Source organism: Urocampus carinirostris, chromosome 13 (assembly GCF_059441175.1).
Source record: "Urocampus carinirostris isolate Australia breed hairy pipefish chromosome 13, RoL_Ucar_1.0, whole genome shotgun sequence".
Taxonomy (NCBI): domain Eukaryota; kingdom Metazoa; phylum Chordata; class Actinopteri; order Syngnathiformes; family Syngnathidae; genus Urocampus; species Urocampus carinirostris.
Window position 1 is genome coordinate 4,381,555 of NC_142361.1, and position 21,450 is coordinate 4,403,004.

Here is a 21,450-nt window from a genome sequence, read left to right on the forward strand (position 1 = left end):
ACTATATTTGATATATGTATATACTGTATGATTTATGACACATAAATATATATATATATATATATATATATATATATATATATATATATATAAATTGCATTTTACATAAACTTATCGTATATACACTTTTCAAAAGGTAAACAATATTTGGGGGTTGGAAATACACTATTAAAGGGGAAGTCAACATTTTCCTATCAATTTTATTTTGTTTGATGTGCTCCTTCTAATTTGAACACAGCATTTTGATAAGTACTGCATTGTTGGATTACTAGGTAAAAAAGCAAATGTAACACATTTTTTTAATTTCAGTGTGGTATTTGGCATTGACTGATCACTCATATTACAGTCACTATGGCTTTATTAAACACCTGACCTGTGAAGGATTTTATACATTTGACTATAAAGGATTTTATACGATAGGCTCATAATGCAATGAAAATTTTCACTGAGAGGGCTTTAGTTCAATGTACAAGGTCAGGTCAGGCTGTTCTAAATGCATAAGATTTTGTCTAGTTCTGTTGATAACAGGACGCGTGAGTGTGCTGACACAGAATGTTCCAGACATCAGGACGCTCATCTATGAGATGGTGAAGCCCACGTTGGGCTTCCTTGGCACGCCCATGGGAAGAGCCGGCACACCATTATGCAGTGAGAAGATGGCCAATAGGAGAAAGCTAAAGGACTCCAGAAGGCTTCCCACAAACGCCAACGTTACTAATTCGGCCGTCTTAGATGGAGTACACTTAGTTAAATTGTTAAGGAAAATAAATCTGCCCCCGTGTGAAATGGCGACTTTCCTGATCGTTTTTCCTTCAAGAAACGAGCTTGCATAAATTGTTGGGTGAATGTAGGATGTGTTTAGTAAATGGAGTCAGATACCTAATTAGAACAATTTTGTAAACGGTACATATTAATATTTAGTTCCAAACACCGGATTGCTTAAGGTCAGGGGTCAGCAAACTTGTCCAACTTAGAGCTACTTTTTCCTTACTGATTGGCATGGAGGGTTGCCAATTTGATTTGCATTTGTATAATAGCAACTTGTGTTTTTACTTTGTTGTTGCCAGTTTGTAATTATTAGAAGTAGCGTTAAAATGAACTCACTCAACTAACTACTAAATTGTTGTTTTTAAGACACTGATCATGCCAATGCTTTCTAATGCCAGTTATATATCAAGTTTCCTAGAAAATTACTATGACCGTTCACATTTGAGGTTATATCAGAACCAGTCTGTGGGATACTCATGCTAATGCTCATGATAATCATGCTTCAAAATTGCCAACATCATCCCTGTGCCAAAGAAACCCCAGATCTTATCATTCAACGATTACCGGCCCGTTGCACTGACTCCTATCATAATGAAGTGCTTTGAGAGACTGGTTAAAGAGCACATCACCTCCAGTCTCCCCTCCTCATTCGACCCCTTTCAGTTTGCCTACAGGACAAACCGCTCCACCAGGGATGCCATCTCCTCTGCGCTTCACCTGAGCCTGACACACCTAGAGGAGAAGAACACCCATGTGCGGATGCTGTTCCTGGACTTCAGTTCAGCATTCAACACCATCATCCCACAACATCTGGTAGAAAAAATGAGACTCCTGGGATTCAACACCCCCCTGCGGAACTGGCTGCTGGACTTCCTCTGTGACAGACCCCAATCAGTGCGGATAGGTCAGAACAGTTCAGATGTCATCTACCTCAGCACGGGCTCCCCCCAAGGCTGCGTCCTAAGCGCCTTGCTGTTCACCTTGATGACACACGACTGCGTCCCTAGATCCGCCACAAACCACATCGTGAAGTATGCTGACGACACAACAGTGGTGGGCCTCATCAGGGATGACAACGACCTAGCCTACAGAGACGAGGTGGAGCAGTTGGTGGGCTGGTGCAGGGACAACAGCCTGGTCCTGAATGTTGACAAAACTAAAGAGATCATTGTCGACTTTAGGAAAAACCAGCCCAACCATGCCCCACTTTGCATCAACAACAAGGCTGTGGAGGTTGTCAGCAGTATCAAGTTCCTAGGGGTGCACATTACAAACAAACTCACCTGGTCCGTGAACACTGCATCACTGGTTAAGAGGGCACAGCAGCGCCTGTACTTCCTGCGGAGGATGAGGAGAGCCCACCTGCCCCCACCCTCCCTCATCACATTCTACAGGGGCACCATAGAGAGTATCCTGACCAGCTGTATCTCTGTGTGGTGTGGAGGCTGCAGCGCTACCGACTGGGGTAGTGTGAGGAGGGTAACGAGGACAGCAGAGAAAATAATCGGGACTACACTTCCCTCCATTCAGGACATTGGCCAGAAGCGCTGCCTATCCCATGCTAAGAACATTACCGGGGACCCCTCTCACCCCCATCATGGACTGTTCACTCTGCTAGCCTCTGGGAAGAGGTTCTGCAGTGTGCGGTGCAGGACCACCAGGCTCCGCAATAGTCTAGTCCCCCTGGCCATTAGACTGTTAAATGGTCAATCTAACATATAGTTAACTTAAATCTAAACGGCTGCTAATCTGACTTTTTGCACTACTGGCAGTTTTTTATAGCTTGCCACTCATTGCACATTGCTCTCTGCACTATGGTAATTACAGCGTTATTGTTACAGTGTTAATGTTACTGTGTACCTGACTTGTTAACCTGATTGCCCATTTTGCACATCTGGTTAGCTACTCTTCTTGCACTATCGGCACTATGGTAAAATACTATACGTAGCCAAAATACAATACAACTTTATTTATATCTGTACATTCAAGGAAACTGTGGGGGTCAGATGCATCGACATTTCGTTCTGTATACACGTGTACTAGAATGACAATAAAGTAGATCTGAATCTGAATCTGAATCTGAATTAGAAATAACTGTAGCACACGGTAACACCGTCACGTTTGAGGTTGAAACTCCTCGAGTCAGAACCAAGTCTAGCGTGTTTCCATCTTTATGAGTCGGCAAATCAACCAGTTGATTAAAACCAAATGTATCAATTAGAGACCGAAACGCAACAGTAAGTGAACTGAATGGGGATTTCATATGAATGTTAATGTCCCCCATAATTATTTTGTCTGCATAGGTTACTTGGTCAGATAACAGTTCAGAGAATTCCTCTAAGAAAACTGAGTATGGTCCTGGTGTGCGATAAATAGATACTACATAAACTGACGTTAAAGAGAACTGCATAACAAGAGCCTCAAACGCCTTATAATTTTTAGAGGTACGGGGAGTAAGTTTAAGTATTTTTTTCAGAAACACCGCCATCCTTCTTTAAAGAGCGTGCTACATGACAGCTCATGTAGTCTTGAGGAGAAGCCTTATTTGACGGTAATAACTCATCCGGTCTCAACCAAGAGATCACAGCTTTAGGAGCAAGCAATCTGATACTTAAAAGACCAAGTTTTAACTTTGCTGAATCTTTGAACTTAGCTGAAGTCTTTGTAGAAATCGTCACAAGAGGTCGCCGTTCGGGCACGTTGAGTCTCAGGCGTGGGTTGACAGGCAAGATCGATGAAGAAATATTGGTGAAATTAGGCACAATTCCATCATCTTCATGCATGGTAGTAGAGATCGATACTGGTTCGAAAACAATACATTTTACTTGTAAATCCTAGTAATTTAATAATCTTCTTAGTTTATATTAACGACACACACGTTTTTGGTTGCAGAACATGCTGTCTGTAGATTAAGAGAGGACTGTAAAATCTACATATAGAAGCAGCACACTTTGAGGAAGTTGGTGGAGGTGTGAAACCTATCACAGGACAATAGTATTTGTTTATCAAAGTACTTTCTTATGATCGATAAAATCAATATTTACATTGATCAACTGACCCCCAATTCTAATCAACTCTGAGGACAAGTCGCTTTCATATGTTTGGTAGAGAGGCTAACCTCTTGATGATGTTCAAAAGTTTTCCTTTACTTTCCCCGCTTTTAAAACATACTCCCACTGGTGTGTTTGAAAATGACTTTGTTTTAACTTTATTACATCCACGTCTTTGTCTTTCAATGGGCAAATTAGTTTTTTTGTTTTGAATTGAAATCTTAGTTTAGGATCATCAGTCTAAATAGATGTGCCAAACAATATTTTTTAAATCAAAGATGTAGGCTTTGGTGGCATCCAGTGGACATAATTAAAATTGTAGGTCATTGTTTATTGTGAAGTGGCTCATTTTTCTCTGCGTCCTTCTCTCAGCATTGTCTCGAGAGCCGAATTAAATCAGTTTGGGGGCCTGATCTGGCACGAGGGTATGTTTGACACCCCTGCCCTGAATAAAGCAGAATATTTTATAATAGCCAAAATCTAACAGCATGGATTAGTTTGATTATCTAATGTGAGTCTTAGGTGCTGTAAACATGCATTTGTCTAGTTCTAAAAACATTTTCGCACTCAAATTCTGCAACCAACATTTTTCCTAATGATCCATGCTGAGACCAATAAACAAGCAGGCAGTGGCTTGATTAAAGTGATGCACTGATGATGAGAGTCTTCACAGGGAGCAACACTTTGAGTTCTATAATTAACACCCTGGAGGGGGCTGCAGGTAAGATGGCACGCCCTCCTAGATGCACTCGGAGAGCAAGTTCAAGTGCTATTGGCATATGTGAGAACATTTAAAGTTTTAACTATTTGTATTTATTGAGTATGCAACTAATTTATATTTGTGTAAATTATGTATGATGTATCACATTCTTTGAAGCAGTCGTCGGCCATTAATTGTGGGAAGATAGCCCAGGTCATTGAGTAACTAGCATAATGCTAAATAGAATGATGCTAAATGCTACTTACACCGAGAGGTGCACTGTTGATACTTGATGATATAGTATGGTTTGTTTTACCCCAAAAATAGGTTTTGGTAAGTACAGGTGCCAGACACAAGCCTTTTTTAGGGTATTGGTACTTGTGACTGTAGCTAATAGCAATGTGGGTTATTTTAGTGACGTTGTAACAATCAAGAACCTATCATTCAAAGTGTAATCGTCAAAAACCCAATTGGGGTGGTGTAGAAGAAAAGTGCAGAAACACTAGTTGGTAGAGTGAAGAGTGATCTTATATTCAGGCAGGAATCGGTACTGAAGTTATGTACTATTTTATACCTTGTTTTATCTTACTTAAAGTGAAAGATACTTGTTTCGGAGGGGCCGTCTTTGGCCGTCGCAATGGCATAATGGACCTGTAGACCAACAGCACTCTTGACCAGGAGGGACCAAGGTTTGGACGTGGTGTATCACTGGTGAAGTGAAAACTGATAGGTTGGTCGTTTTGGTTGTAACATTTCTCAGAATTCACTGTGTGAATATAACTTGTCTTTATATTCCTAAATAAAAAAACAATCTTTCACCCACACACACACACACACACACACACACACACACACATTAAGTAACGGTTCAATAATCAGTCTAATTGCATTTCTTGTACGTTTATCAGTTTTGTACTCTTTTATTTTGAAGTCGCATTTCCGGTGTATTTATCTGTTTCCTGTGTGAAAGAAGTTAACTAGACACACGGTGGCGGGCAGAGTGGCCGGAGCCCTGGCCGGGGCGAGAGGTGATGGGCCACCGGACAGAGCTAATAAATGTATTTACCTTAATGCTTGTTTTTATTTGTTTAATTCTGCCAACATAGAGTTTATATAAGTTTTAACTTTATCAATTTGGTGCCGAGAAACCCGCTTGGACCTTCCTTTTGTTGTCCGATGAAGACCGGTTGAGAGAACAAAGAACAAAGAAGCACATGGGGTAGCTAAAATGGTGTTTAGCAACACGATGATAGCATTCTGGAGTCTTGGACGGACTCAAGGAGGCTCCAAAAGAACCAGACTGGCATTTATTCAGGTAAGATGTATAAATTTGGAATAATTTTAGGATGAAGCCATTTTTACAATTAGATAAAAATTAAGTTTTTCAAAAGAAGGAAATAGTGTCGACACATCATCCAATAAAATAAGTATCTTATTACTCAGGCGAAATTAGTTTGGGAAAAACTCAGACTAAATAGCTTGTGACGGATTCAGATAAACTTTGTGAGAACAGAGTATCTAAGAGGATACTATTTTACCACGCAAACTAGTTTGAGACGGTTCGGGGGCATAATATAAAGGGGCACCCAAGACAATAATAATTGTAAATACTAAAAACTTTTGTTTGTGACAATTCGGATGAAATGGAAGAGCCCGCGCGGGGGGAAGGGCAAGAGCAGAAGACTCGCCCTCAAACAATGGGTCGTAAAAAAAAAAAATACGACCCTTTCTTTACAGGAAAACTTACCAAAAGTTAATAAATAAACTACACGGCTTCAGATAGTGTACACTAACTAAATTAGAATAAATTAAGCGAATTTTGTGGGCTCTCTGTCTGTATATGTTCAATGTTGTGAAATGTCTGTGTAACTGTCCTATATCCTCCTTCTTCTTCATAATAATATAATAATGCATTTTATTTAAAAGCGCCTTTCAGGCCACCCAAGGACACAGTACAGACAATAAAAAAGTACAATTTAAAAAAGTTGTAAGCAAAGTAATAAATAAAAACAAAACATTAAATCATAAAAACATAGGAAAAGGACAACCTATGTGTTGTAGGCAGTCCTGAACAGGTGTGTTTTTAGACGGGACTTAAAAGTGGAGAGAGGTGTGCAGTTTTGGAGGTCCGGAGGTAGATTGTTCCAAAGCTTTGGAGCGGCGCGACTGAAGGCTCTGGCTCCCATGGTGCTCAGGTGGGCAGGGGGCACTGACAGCCGGAGGGAGGACGAGGATCTAAGGGAGCGAGTGGGGACCTGCACCTGGAGATGGTCGGACAGGTAAGGAGGGGCCAGGTTGTGAATGGCCATATATGTATATAGGATCAGTTTGTAGCTGATGGGATGTTGAACAGGAAGCCAGTGTGGGTGTTGGAGAACAGGGGTGATGTGCTGCTGGGAAGATGTTTTTGTGATGATGCGAGCAGAGGCGTTTTGAACCAGCTGAATTTTATGGAGGGACTTTTGAGGAAGGCCGAAGAGGAGCGCATTGCAGTAGTAAAGGCGGGATGTGACAAGACTGTGGGCGAGAATATTAGTGGTGCGGGGGGCGAGGGAAGGGCGGAGTCTGGTAATATTGCGGAGGTGGAAATAAGCAGTGCGGGTGATGGTGTTGATATGTGAGTGGAAAGTAAGCATGCTGTCCAGGATGACACCCAGACTCTTGACCTGGGGGGAGGGGGACACTAAGGAGCTGTCGATGTTGAGAGAGAAATTGTTTACTTTGGATAAAGTGGATTTGGTGCCAAGATGGAGGAATTCTGTTTTATTGGCATTTAATTTAAGAAAGTTAGTTGTGAACCATGTTTTGAGTTCGGAAAGGCAAGAGGTGAGGGAGGGAGGTGGGAGTATGGAGTTTGGTTTGCAGGAGAGGTAGAGTTGGGTGTCATCAGCAAAGCAGTGAAAGTGGATATTAAATTTGCGGAGGATATGACCAAGAGGCAAGAGGTAGATGATGAAGAGAAGAGGACCTAAGACAGGTCCCTGGGGTACACCTGTGGTGACTAGGGAGGGCTTTGAGGTGAAGGATTTCAACTGGACAAACTGAGTGTGGCCAGTGAGGTAGGAATGGAACCAACTGAGGGGAGTATGGGTGAGACCAATGGAGGAGAGTCTATTGAGGAGGATAGGGTGAGAGATTGTGTCGAAGGCGGCGCTCAAGTCTAGGAGGATGAGGATGGAGACTAAACCGGAGTCAGATGCTATGAGGAGATTTACAATACGGATTAGGGCAGTTTCTGTGCTGTGGCGGGGGCGGAAACCAGACTGAAAGGGTTCATAGAGAGAGTGGAAGGACAGGTGGGAGTGGAGTTGAGCAGCAACAGTTTTTTCAAGGATTTTCGAAATAAATGGAAGGTTGGAGATGGGGCGGAGGTTGTCAAAGTTGTTGGGGTCGGCACCATGTTTTTTCAGTGTAGGGGTAACAGCAGCGGTTTTGAAAAGTGATGGGACAATACCAGAAGAGAGTGAGGAGTGGATAATGGCAGATATGAGAGGAAGCAGGGAAGGGAGGCAGGATTTAACAAGGGATGAAGGGAGGGGATCGAGCTGGCAAGTGGTGGGCTTGGATTTGAGTATGAGGTTGGAAAATTCAGCAGTCGTGGGTGGAGCAAAACTGGAGAAGAAGTGACAAGGAGAAGGAAATTCAGATGGGGAGGGAGCAGACAGGTTTTGATGGAGTTGGTGATGAATCTTAAGGATTTTGTGATTGATGTACTCCATTATGGAGTTGCAGGTTGTTGTGGAGGTGGTACAGGTGCAGGGGGAGAGAATTTGGTGGCTGGAGGATTTTGTTCATGACAGAAGAGAGTTCTTGAATTTCCCTTGTTGGAAAGAATGAGGCCGGAGTAGTAGCTGGATTTGGTTTGTGCAATTTGGTCCTTGTATTTAGCAGTATGGGTAATGTACATGTCCTTATGGATGGTGATGCCGGTTTTCTTATAGAGTCGCTCGAGTTGGCGGTTCTTTGATTTCATTGACCTAAGAGCGGGTGTAAACCAGGGGGCAGATGTAGAGAATGAGGCAGTCCTGGTCTTAAGGGGGGCAAGAGAATTTAGAATATTAGTGAGGCAGGCATTGTAGTGAGCGGTGAGGTCATCCGGGCTTGAGAGAGCGTCTGGGGGCGGGGAACGGTCAATAATGGAGCAGAGGGTGTCAATGCTGATATTTTTGGTATTACAAAAAGAAATGAGACGGGAGGTTTTGACAGTAGAGAGACAGAGTACGGTGTTAAAAGTGAGGAGGACGTGATCGGATTCAGGAAAAACATCTGCAGTGGGCTTGGAGGGGGGAGAGGCCAGAGCAGCAAACCAAGTCCTATGTGTGGCCTTCAATGTGGGTGGGGAAGTCAATAAGACTGTGTATCCCGAGGCTCTCCAGGCAGGATGTGAAGTCGCTGGTGAGTGGCAGGTTGGGGTTGTGCATGTGAATATTGAAATCTCCCAATAAAATTAAATTTGGCGAGAGAGTGGATAAATGTGTAATTAAGCTGGAGAATTCATTGATAAAATCACTATGTGGCTTCGGGGGGGCGATAAATTGTAGCAATGATGGTTGGCGAGGGTCCAGGGAGCTTAAACACCAGGCATTCAAAAGAGCTTGATGCAGTGACGGAGACAGGCAAGACTTTCCACTTCTCGCGGTGGATTACCGCGAGACCTCCTCCACGGCCGTTGTTACGGGGACGGCAGATGTAAACAAAGCCGGGAGGAGTGGAGTCGTTCAGAGCAGCGAAGTCGTTTGTTTGTTGCCAGGTTTCTGTTAAAATGAGGAAGTCGAGTTTTCGTTCGGCGAGGACGTCTTGGATGAGGTGGCCCTTGTTCCTGAGTGAGCGGACGTTCAGTAATCCAAAGTTGACCGCGGAGGTGTCATGTTTGACGGCGGCAGTGCTGTTAGCCGACCTAGCCAGGCGGGCTAATGCATGGCAGTTAGCGTTACGGCTGCAGTTTATGGGAGGGCATCGAGATGTGGACCAGGTCGAGGTGATTGAGCCGGGGTTTTTATACTCGACGTGTCTGCGCGACCCGAGGTGAATATAGCAGCGTCGAGGCAGGCGATGTCAGGATGATGGAACAGCTCCGGTGGCGGAGGCCCCAGTGCAATCCACCGTATCCGGAGAAGAGCCGCGACAGAATAGTGGAGCAATCCTGTCGCTGGATGATGCCAGAACGTCAGGAGTATCAAGAATAATCCAAAGGCGGCGAGGTTTTGACACGCCATGATGAGGAAGAGAGGCCGGTGCAGTGACAGCTGGTAAGCTTAAGCTACCGGCGTTAGCCTGTGGGCTAAGTTACGATTGGGGTTTGGTTGATTAGGTGAAACGATGGTTCAGGTTACATCAACCACAGTACCCACTGTCCAAAACAGAAGGGCAAAAGAAAGATCAGAAATAATATCTGAGCTTCGAAAAATTTTTGGAAAGTTTTCTAATTGAAAGTAATCAAGTTGATTCTTGTCTCTATGTTTGTCTTGCGCTGGCTTTTAATCAGCCCACGTAACTTAGACGTAACTGAAAAGAAAGAAAAAAAAAGAGAAAAATACGAGGAAAATCGTCAAACGGAAGAACGCACCTCAACTTAAAATAAAAAAAGTGAGGTAAAGGAACAGAGAAGATGAGGTTAGAGTTATAATTAATACAATATTTACACAAAAATATTTGCATGGAAGATATTACATACAGTTGAGGTTTGTGTAATATACATTTGGTGAAAATTAGTCCATCCATCCATCCATCCATCCATTGTCTTTCGCTTATCTGAGGTCGGGTCGCGGGGGCAGCAGCGTTAAAAGGGAAGCCCAGACGTCCCTATCCCCAGCCACCTCCTCCAGTTCATCCGACGGGACCCCGAGGCGTTCCCAAGCCAGCCGAGAGACATAGTCTCTCCAACGTGTCCTGGGCCGCCCCCGGGGCCTCCTGCCGGTGGGACATGCCCGGAACACCTCCTGAGGGAGGCGTCCAGGAGGCATCCTTATTAGATGCCCGAGCCATCTCAACTAGGCTCCTCTCAACGCGGAGGAGCAGTGGCTCTACACCGAGTCCCTCCCGGATGACTGAGCTTCTCACCTTATCTCTAAGGAAGAACCCAGCAACCCTGCGGAGGAAACTTGTATCCGGGATCGAGTTCTTTCGGTCATGACCCAAAGTTCATGACCATAGGTGAGGGTAGGAACGTAGATCGACCGGTAGATCGAGAGCTTTGCCTTTTGGCTCAGCTCCCTCTTCACCACGACAGACCGGTACAGGGTCCGAATGACGGCAGACGCTGCACCGACCCGTCTGTCGATCTCCCGTTCCATCCTACCCTCACTCGTGAACAAGACCCCAAGATACTTGAACTCCTCCACTTGGGGCAAGACCTCCTCCCCGACCCGGAGGGAGCATACCACCCTTTTCCGACTGAGAACCATGGCCTCGGACTTGGAGGTGCTGATCCCCATCCCGGCCGCTTCACACTCGGCTGCGAATCGCTCCAGCGAGAGCTGAAGATCACGGCCTGAGGAAGCCAACAGCACCACGTCATCTGCAAAAAGCAGTGACGCAATGCTGAGGCCCCCAAACTGGACTCCATCACCGCCAAGGCTGCGCCTAGAAATTCTGTCCATAAAAGTTATGAACAGAATCGGTGACAAAGGGCAGCCCTGGCGGAGCCCAACCCTCACCGGGAACGAATTCGACTTACTGCCCGCAATGCGGACCAGACTCTGGCACCGGGCATACAGGAACCGCAGAGCCCGGATAAGACGGTACCCCATACTCCCGAAGCACCCCCCACAGGGCCTCCCGATGAACACGGTCGAATGCCTTCTCCAAGTCCACAAAACACATGTACACCGGACAGGCAAACTCCCATGTACCCTCAAAGACCCTGAAGAGTGTATAGAGCTGGTCCAGTGTTCCACGGCCAGGACGAAAACCACACTGTTCCTCCTGAATCCGAGATTCGACTTCCTGGCGGACCTTCCTCTCCAGTACCCCTGAATAGACCTTACCAGGGAGGCTGAGAAGTGTGATTCCCCTGTAGTTGGAACACACTCTCCGGTCCCCCTTCTTAAAGACGGGAACCACCACCCGAGTCTGCCAGTCCAGAGGCACTGTCCCTGATGTCTACGCGATTTTGCAGAGGTCAACCATGACACGCCCACAACATCCAGAGCCTTAATGAAGTCCGGGCAGATCTCATCGACCCCCGGGGCCCTGCCACAGAGGAGCTTTTTGACAACCTCGGTGACTTCAACCCCAGTGATACGAGAGCCCAACCCAGAGTCCTCAGGCTCTGCTTCCCCAGAGGAAGACGTGCCGGTGGGATTGAGAAGGTCTTCGAAGTACTCCGCCCACCGATTCACAACATCCCGGGTCGAGGTCAGCAGCGCCCCATCGGCACTATACACAGTGTAGATGGCACACCGCTTTCCCCCCCTAAGACGTCGGATGGTGGACCAGAATTTCCTCGAAGCCGTTTGGAAGTCGGCTTCCATGGCCTCGCCAAACTCCTCCCATGCCCGAGTTTTTGCCTCGGCAACCGCCAAAGCCGCATTCCGCTTGGCCAGCCGATACCTGCCGGCTGCTTCCAGAGTCCCACAGGCCAGGAAGGCCCGATAAGACTCCTTCTTCAGCTTGACGGCATCCCTCACCGCCGGTGACCACCAACAGGTCTGAGGGTTGCCGCCGCGGCAGGCACCGACTACCTTACGGCCACAGCTCCGATCTGCCGCCTCGACAATGGAGGCGCGGAACATGGTCCACTCGGACTTAATGTCCCCCGCCTCCCTCGGGACATGGGCGAAGTTCTGCCGGAGGTGTGAATTGAAACTTCTTCTGACAGGAGATTCTGCCAGCCGTTCCCAACAGACCCTCACAACACGCTTGGGTCTGCCGGGTCGGGCCGGCATCTTCCCCCACCATCGAAGCCAACTCACCACCAGGTGGTGATCAGTTGACAGCTCCGCCCCTCTCTTCACCCGATTGACCAGAATTGCGGCCGCAGGTCCGACGAAACGATGACAAAGTCGATCATCGAACTACGGCCTAGGGTGTCCTGGTGCCAAGTGCACATATGGACACCCTTATGTCTGAACATGGTGTTCATTATGGACAGACCATGACGAGCACAGAAGTCCAATAACGAAACACCACTCGGGTTCAGGTCAGGGGGGCCGTTCTTCCCAATCACGCCCATCCAGGTCTCACTGTCATTGCCCACGTGAGCGTTGAAGTCTCCCAGCAGTACGAGGGAGTCCCCAGGGGGCGCGCTCTCAGGCACACCCTCTAAGAACCCCAAGAAGGGTGGGAACTCCAAACTGCTATTTGGTGCATAAGCACAAACAACAGTCAGGACCCGTCCCCCCACCCGAAGGCGGAGGGAGGCTACCCTCTCGTCTACCAGGGTGAACCCCAACGTACAGGCGCCGAGCCGTGGAGCAATTAATATGCCCACACTGGTTCTGCGCCTCTCGGGCAACGGGCAACTCCAGAGTGGAAGAGAGTCCAACCCCTCTCGAGAGGACTGGTACCAGAGCCCAAGCCGTGCTTAGAGGTGAGTCCGACTATATCTAGTCGAAATTTCTCAACCTCACGCACCAACTCGGGCTCCTTCCCTGCCAGAGAGGTAACGTTCCATGTCCCAAAAGCCAGTTTCTGTAGCCGGGGATCGTCGCGCCAAGGACCCCTCCCTTGGCTGCTACCCAGCTCTCTTCACACCCGACCCCTTTGGCCCCTCCTACAGGTGGTGAGCCCATGGGAAGAGGGTCCCACGTCGTCCCTTCGGGCTGTGCCCGGCCGGCCCCCGTGGGTAAGGGTCCGGCCACCAGGCGCTCGCCAGAGGACCCCACCTCCAAGCCTGGCTCCAGAAGGGGGCCCCGGTAACCCGCGTCCGGGCGAGGGAAATCGAGGACCAAAGTATTTTCTCATCATTAAGGGTCTTCTGATCTGCGTTTTGTCTGGCCACTCACCTTGGACCTGTTTGCCATGGGTGACCCTACCAGGGGCTTAAAGCCACCGACAACATAGCTCCTAGGATCATTGGGACACACAAACTCCTCCACCACGATAAGGTAGCAGATCAAGGAGGAGGAAAAATAGTCATCGTAGTGCAAAAAAGTTGTCAGCATTGTGCAATACATAACGTTATTTTTATAGATAAGCTATAAAAATAAACGAAAATTATTTAAAGGATGAAAATCTAATTGAAGGCAAATGAACATAGACATAACAGATTGTTTTTCTTTAGAACAAGAAATTAGATGGCAAAGTTTTACAATAATATAAATTCGACTACAAAAATACTATAGTAATATTATAACAAACACTACACTATTTTGTTGCCACAATAAGAAATATTAGACGACAGAAATATTATTAGTGAAAACACTACAAAGGAACTAAGGTAAAGTTTGAGTTTTAGAATTTTGGTACTTGTCTCATTTGGACTCAACAACCCGCTGAGGAGAAAATGGGAGAAAGAACGATGAGGAAAAGGTAGCACTAATAACAATGATGAAGATATTACATGGGATGAACAATGGTAAGTGAAAAACAAATTTTGATGATATTAAAGGAGTATGTCAACACTAAGGGCGTTACAGGTGAGAACCAGAAAATGTTTTATGTTCATATGCGGCCGGTATGAACCTTAACCATGATAGGTATAACTCATCTCATCAGCTGCACCGCTTGTCCTCAGTAGGGTGGCAGGAATGCTGGAGTCCATCACAGCGATCATCGAGCAGCGTTTAGAGGACACCCTGAACTGGTTAACAGCCAATTGCAGGGCACACAAAGATAGACAATTCACTAGCTCATTCACACGTAGAGACAATTTGGACCAGCCAGTCCACCTGAAATGCTTGTTTTTGAAAGAGGTAAGTAAACCGGATAGCCGGAGGAAACTAACGTAAACAATGAGAGCATGCAGGCTTCGCACAGGAGCCTGGTGGCTGGTTTTGAACACACACACCTGTTCCAGGGTCCTTAGTACTATGCCGCACACGTGCTGGCCACTGCGCCACCGTGCTGCACACACACACATATATATATATATATATATATATATATATATATATATATATATATATATATATATGAAACAATTTTAAATCTGAACTATCAATAATGATAATATGATAGATGTAAGAGAATAGATTAATAGATATTGTAATATACAGAGTTTATTTTGCCCCTAAGGGATTTTGAATTCCGTGTACTAACTTGCTAAAAGATTTATAGATCCAGGCAGGGATCTATAAACCCCGAAAATTTAGTGATACAAAGATCAAAGTTATGAATCGGTGACAAATATAGTAGATATCTGCGTATTCATTCAGTTTTGATCATCGAATTAATTTATTTTCTGCATTTGTTGATGGTAATGGCGAATAACAGGCTTGTCTTTTTCCATTTTTCTACTTTATGTACTTCATTCTTTCCTTAACATCTTAGTACAACATAATTCGTGATATCAATCATCAAAGCAAATGAGCAGTTTAAAAGCAAGCTCTCTTTGATGAATTGAACAAGAAAAATAAAAACTCATACAGCAAAACCAAAATAACGATAAGGCTTGTAATGCGTTAAATCTTTGTTAAAGAGTAACTAAATAAATGATAATGACAACTTAAAGGGAAACCGAAAAAAATCATTTCTCGTTGAATATGCCAATAGCAAAAGGGTAATAACTTTAAGACGTGTAGTTTTGCTCTTGATAAAGCAAGGACAAGTAAAGCAAAGAAGACTGGAAACCGTCCATAATTTTAGTGTCCATCTTCTCGTTCGTAAATGGACAAATTCAAAAGAGGCGTAATTTGTAAAAAGATTATTTCCTTAGTTGTTCTCGTATTCAATAATAGATTACTCTCAATAAAAAATGCAGGTCATTTGAACCATTTCAAATAATCAAAATGAGATAGAAGTTTGGAAATGACGACAAATTAACACAGAAAAGAAAATTCGAGACTAGAAATCATTAATAACGTAGCTGAAGCTATTTCAGTCACTGAATGAAATGTTTCTTTTAAACAGAAAAGAAGAATCGAGTATTAATAGTTGGGCCAGTTCATGTTAATTTGTATAGCCTTAATCACAGGGGATCTCGAAGGGCTGCATAAGAACAAAGACCATGCGTAGAAACAGGATTGTTGCGCAGAATAAAAGATAATGATAATAAAATAAAATTAATACGACTCAACAAGATAATTCATAAGTGACAAGTATGTATTGCTCTATATTGAATCAACAACAAAAGATTGATTATGATTACAGGGAGAGGAAAATACAATTAGAAAGTTTTGACATTAAGTTCGATTTGGCATTTTTTTTTAGATCTTTTGAGATTTTTGATGTTTAGATAGTGTGAGGGTTTGGAATTTTGACAAGTTTAGTAACAAATACTGACTTATGGTTTGGTTAAGTTAAAAGGAAACAGTGTCTATGGAAGAGCATTTTTAGAAGACAATGAGAAACAAATTGATCAATCTTGAAGAGGGTCATAGGAAATAAAATTAACGGATTAGTTGATTTCGAGACATATCATGCTAATTTAAAAATAATTGCACGGGAAATAAATGGATAGAAATTGATTAAACTAAGATAATGTATACTAGTATTTAAGTTTAGAGAAAAATTTAAGACATTGAATAATCCGGCTAATTTGCGAAAACATCCCAGTACGTAAGCACAATAAAATTAATGAGACTCTTAAGTGCCAGTGAATTCCATAAGACTCTTTCCTTTCTTTTTGAAAGTCAATGCACTTTCCAAAGGACATATCAATCTGTCAAAAAGAGGTCATGGACAAAAATTATTTGCTGAAAGGGGGAAAACCAGTTGAGAACAAAGACATACGTCATCCATTATCTGCGCCGCTTATCAACAGCGAGGCCAAGGGGGTGATGGAGCACATCCCAGCTGCTTTTCAGACAGCTAACAGGAGATACCTGCACTCATTGTCAGTCAGTGGAACTAAAACTAAAGACAATAAAGTCATTTTGTGTTTGACAAGGACACATTTTGAAAAAGTATTTTTGATGGGCCAAAAGCAACATTCAAATGGTGAATGTAATGTGGAATACGCAAATCAAAGACTAAAAGACAACAACATTCAAGAATATGTCTGCTTGAAGTTATATAGTCTTGTTAGTACAAAGTGTAAATGTACGCGAGGAAGATTGATAAATTCATCTTGCAAATTTATAAATGCTGTCTCATTTCACTCGTATTCATAGATAGTGAACTTAAGTTTTAACCCAGGAAGATGTTTTGAGACATTCAGTAAAATAAAAGTTAAAACCTAGTTTTGATGAAAAATTGTCTTCTGAATAAGCTCTCCATATTACTGTTTTTTGAGATTCAAATTACGAAATTTGGACGGATAGAAAAATATTACACAAAAGAAATTTTGTAATATAACAAAATTACAATGTTTGTCAAATTGATTAACAATAATCAATTAGAATAACCATTCACCATTAGATTATCGCCCACATTTTTGGATGGTATTTTTCATATTTGGCAAAATCATTCACTTTGAGCGTAAATTACTTGCTTTGTTTGCAAAATACTGTTATTTTGAACAAATTTACTTACTGTAAAGATAATACATATGTTATGATTTTTACAAAAGGCAAAACAAAGAGTGAATCATAACAATAAATACGTGTTTTCTTGGGTTAAATTGATAATTTAACAATCTACCCTGGTCATCTGCCTCGGGCGGAATGGCCAACAGCAAGATAACACATTGAAAATCAAAAGAAAATGCAAATAAAAAGTGCATACAAAGTTTTTTTTTCGAATATGATCAATCCACAAAAGAGAAAACACTCAATCACTCAAATCAGGGTAAATGATTCTGACAAGGATAATGGTTAAACTGATTCAGTGAATGGATTTAGTGATAAAGCAAAATTTGAGATTTAGAACTAACAATTTAAAAAATAAATTGTTTATCTTCGAGTTGGAATTTTGGGATAGAACGCTCAAAATGGATATGGCAACTTAAGAGTGGGGATTTTTGCTTCCACTTATGATAAAAAATAAACATAACCTAACAAAAGGTGTCTCAACAGGGGGGAATAGAATAAGATATGGTTAACATAAACCATTAAAATTTTTTTCCAACTGTAGCTTTTCATAAATATTCATTTCAACGGTATTCATTCAGCTTTTCTCATCCATACAGGAGATGGTGACCCCTGCTGACCAGATAACGGAGTTCTGTCAGCCCAGGGAGTGTCAAACTTAACTTTTCTTCCCAAGGGCAGTGGTCAGGACTCTGGGGAGTGTGCCAGCACTCTTGCCATCAGCTGTGTCCCCTACACGCGTCCGCCACGAGGCAGGAGGATGTTGTTATTTCTGGTAAGAAGTTAGCTTGCCACATCCGAAAAGAGGTGCGGTCCAGTATGGACAACTGGATGGTGTAACCTCATCTACAAGCAACACATCATCACGCCAGGAGGCGTGGGGGTGCATAACAGTGGCCATGCTCATGAAAAACAGCAACAAAAGACGTCAATGATGTCCTAATCTATTCTCCCGAAAGAATATGTATTGCACTCAACAATGATATCTAGAAAACTGGTGGTCGTAAAAGTACCAAAATAAGACTCCTAAAAAACTTTGGGAAGAAAGGAGTTCTGGTTCAATTTCTGCTATTGTTTTGTTGAAAATGTTGGACTTTGCGGACTGCATTGTTACATTAGTATCAGTTCCCATACATTTTACAATTTACATGGACTTGGACAGCATTGTCTGAAAGGACTTATCCCTACCAGCTAAAGGGAAAACCCCCCCATTGCACACGCGAAGATCCGAGCGGGTAAGGCTAATCGAGCCCCCGTTCACGAAGTCACCCAGGACCCCGCGGAGACAAACGCACAGGCAGGGTTCTTTGTTCATTTTATCTGTGATTCTTATAGTTAAGCATCGCTCATTACTACTACGTTTTCTAGTATAAGAAACATTCTCGACCTTATGGAAACGAGGTGGGAGGAGGGGAATTTTTTCCTCCACGAAGCTACCAACCTGTTGCCTTTCTTAATGATGTATAAACCTGAAACCTCTGGTATTGTTTTCTTTGAAATTAACAGGGGGGAATGATAGGTTGGTCGTTTTGGTTGTAACATTTCTCAGAATTCACTGTGTGAATATAACTTGGTTTTATTTTCCTAAATATAAAAACAATCTTTCACCTACACACACACATGAAGTAACGGTTCAACAATCAGTCTAATTGCATCTCTTGTACGTTTATCAGTTTTTAACTTTTATTTTGAAGTCGCATTTCCGGTGTATTTATCTGTTTCCTGTGTGAAAGAAGTTAATTAGACACACGGGGGCGGGCAGAGTGGCCGGAGCCCTGGCCGGGGCGAGAGGTGATGGGCCACCGGACAGAGCTAATAAATGTATTTACCTTAATGCTTGTTTTTATTTGTTAGGTTTTGGTAAGTACAGGTGCCAGTCACAAGCCTTTTTTAGGGTATTGGTACTTGTGACTGTAGCTAATAGCAATGTGAGTTATTTTAGTGGCGTTGTAACAATCAAGAACCTATCATTCAAAGTGTAATCGTCAGAAACCCAATTGGGGTGGTGTAGAAGAAAAGTGCAGAAACACTAGTTGGTAGAGTGAAGAGTGATCTTATATTCAGGCAGGAATCGGTACTGAAGTTATGTACTATTTTATACCTTGTTTTATCTTACTTAAAATGAAAGATACTTGTTTCGGAGGGGCCGTCTTTGGCCGTCGCAATGGCACAATGGACCTGTAGACCAACAGCACTCTTGACCAGGAGGGACCAAGGTTTGGACGTGGTGTATCACTGGTGAAGTGAAAACTGATAGGTTGGTCGTTTTGGTTGTAACATTTCTCAGAATTCACTGTGTGAATATAACTTGTTTTTAGATTCCTAAATAAAAAAACAATCTTTCACCCACACACACACACATGAAGTAACGGTTCAATAATCAGTCTAACTGCATCTCTTGTACGTTTATCAGTTTTGTACTCTTTTATTTTGAAGTTGCATTTCCGGTGTATTTATCTGTTTCCTGAGTGAAAGAAGTTAACTAGACACACGGGGGGCGGGCAGAGTGGCCGGAGTCCTGGCCGGGGCGAGAGGTGATGGGCCACCGGACAGAGCTAATAAATGTATTTACCTTAATGCTTGTTTTTATTTGTTTAATTCTGCCAACATAGAGTTTATATACGTTTTAACTTTATCAAAAACTCTAGTCTAAATTAAGACATGACCTAAAGGTATGCTAAATAAATCTAACCAAGACATAGCTCAGCTATTTTATCTATAACCTAGTCATCAAATACTTTAACAAACACATACCCCATAGAATCTCATCTCATTAGCTGCACCGCTTATCCTCAGTAGGGTCGCGGGGGTGCTGGACCCCATCCCAGCAAGGAGTGGGCAGGGGACACCCTGAACTGGTTGCCGACCAATCGCAGGGCACACAGGGACATTCACACCTAGGGACAATTTGGACCGGGCATTCCACCTGAAATGCATGTCTTTGGTACGTGGGAGGAAACCGGAGTGCCCGGAGGAAACCCACGCAAGCACGGGGAGAACATACAAACTCTGCACAGTAGGTCGGGTAACTGGATTTGAACCCACACAGGAGGTTCCCAAGACCTTTGAACTGTGCCACACACGCGCTAACCACTGTGCCGCCGGGCTTTTCTGCCGAAATCTGGTCCAATTCTTCATAAAATGTACAGGTAAAATGTTGTTTGCATCATTAGCTTCCTTATATTTGGCTCCCTATTTTCCTTGGCATTAGAGCCAGGACCACCCATGCCCCCGCTCGCCTTTCTTTTCAATATGTGCCTGGTTCCAATTAAACCCTTCAAATTTAGCCTGAACTTGGTTGTACAAAACAACCACCCCACCAAACGCCCGCCCCCTTCCAAACAAGAATTAAATCGAATACCTCACTTTCCCTCCATTGAAAGTTCTCAAATTTTTTGTCAGTCATGGTTGTCGCGTTTTTTGCCTTCTCACGCCTCGTTGAATGCAGAATAGCGATGTCGGATGCCTATCGATGACGTGCAGGTTGCATGAATGTGCCCTGACTGTTCGTACAAGAGTCTTCATTCCAAAAGATCAAATATGTATCGGATTTGGACCACATATGAAAATATCCTGGGTCTGATAAAAACCTTCATTTCGAGTTTCAGGCATGCACTAATACAACCGGAAGCGAACACTGAACCAGGAAAAAAAACATTTGCACATTTTCCTAGCCCGCGACTAAAAACCTGCTGCAACAAATAAATTATGTCTCAGTAAATGCATGATTATTGCATTCTAGTGCCCAGTAAAATGACTCAATTATGTATTTACACTTACACAAACTAAGACCGGGTCTTTGCCAACAGATATAAAAGGTTTTGTCACCAGCACATCATTCACTTTTGCCTGCTTGTCATTCTTCAGCAAGTGTCACATGAAAGGCAAATGTGCACAAGTGCCTGAGAGGGTTCATTCATCTTCCTGCGGCCGCTCCTTTTGTCACCTGTGTATGGTCGGTGACTTGTGATTCTTCTTGGGGGTTTTGTCTTGACTAATTGATGGATGTCTGTTCCTCGATTCACGTTTATGTGTGGTACCCTAGCAATAAAAAACAATAACGTTTCCCATTTTTCATCCTTGTACACGCCGCAACAAAAGATGTTTACAGGACACTATTGCTAAAGATGTCAGTGGGGATGGACTGGCACACAAGAAGCTTACATTTAGTTCCTAAACTTATTCCTGACCTTCTTTTGATCGATGCCCAATGGGAAATGTTTCATATTTTTAAATGTATTTGTTAAGCTGCTTTATTCAAATAGTCTGCCAGACTTTTCAATAGGATTGCTCACTCCTCAAAAACAAACAAAATATGGTCCATTAACTGCCATTGACGGTTACAGAATCTACATTTACATTG

The 21,450-nt window shown here is 43.4% G+C and overlaps 1 long non-coding RNA gene across 1 annotated transcript; it reads left to right on the forward strand.

Annotated features, from left to right (window-relative positions):
- Positions 1 to 5,533: 5,533 nt before the first annotated feature.
- LOC148353523 (uncharacterized) lies at positions 5,534 to 19,442 on the forward strand. Its single transcript, XR_015852435.1, has 2 exons — positions 5,534 to 5,833; positions 17,687 to 19,442. It is a non-coding gene; the product is annotated as an uncharacterized LOC148353523 (long non-coding RNA).
- Positions 19,443 to 21,450: the final 2,008 nt, after the last annotated feature.